The sequence below is a fragment of the Pundamilia nyererei genome, unplaced genomic scaffold (assembly GCF_000239375.1).
Source record: "Pundamilia nyererei isolate P.nyererei 1_Seehausen unplaced genomic scaffold, PunNye1.0 scaffold02643, whole genome shotgun sequence".
NCBI classification, from domain to species: domain Eukaryota; kingdom Metazoa; phylum Chordata; class Actinopteri; order Cichliformes; family Cichlidae; genus Pundamilia; species Pundamilia nyererei.
In genome coordinates, this window is record NW_005190044.1 from 904 (window position 1) to 1,568 (window position 665).

The 665-nt window shown below is 43.0% G+C and overlaps 1 pseudogene; it reads right to left on the minus strand.

Annotated features, from left to right (window-relative positions):
* Positions 1 to 138, minus strand: part of LOC102198528 (single-stranded DNA-binding protein 3 pseudogene) — a 1,037-nt pseudogene extending 899 nt beyond the window's left edge.
* Between the last annotated feature and the right edge of the window lie 527 nt (positions 139 to 665).

Sequence of the window (665 nt, forward strand, 5' to 3'; positions counted from 1 at the left end):
CTCTGATAAAAAGGTCTGTGCAGACTTCTGTGCCCCTATGTGTAACAAATACTCATACACGTAAAGAGCCAACTTTTCTTGTGCTTGGCTGTCCGGGAAACATTTTGTTTGGAGGACGCCCGCCTTCTCTTTCCGCATCTGTCTACACCGAGCAACAAGCTGTCGTAGAAGTTTCCGTCCTATTGAGGCACAGAGTTCATGTATTCTGTGAAGAATATCCTGGCTGGTTTTTCTATGTGGTAGAAATCTGCTGCTAAGGACTGAGTGGTACCATCTAAGGACTGGATGCCAATTGTGATGTCCACAAAGGACGCTCTCAGTCCGAAGGCCACCTGCTTCTTTGGTGCTTGGTGGGAGACAACGATTTCCAATTATTTATGTATTTTATTTTATTTACTTTCTTTAAGGGATGTATGTTTCTTTCTTGGAATCTAAGGACACTTTATGTTGCTACCTTTCTTTTGGGTCAGGCCTGACACCGCTTAACAAAAAACTGATGCACTAGAGGAAAGAACCGTGAACCAAAGACAATCCATTGGTTCTGGGACCAAAGCATGATAATAAGTCTCCAGCTCGAATCAAAAAAAGATTTCTTCCACCCTTATTTCCAGATCAGGAAATAAGGGTGGAAAGGAAAGGAAAGGAAAGATCAGCGTTCAGCCAAG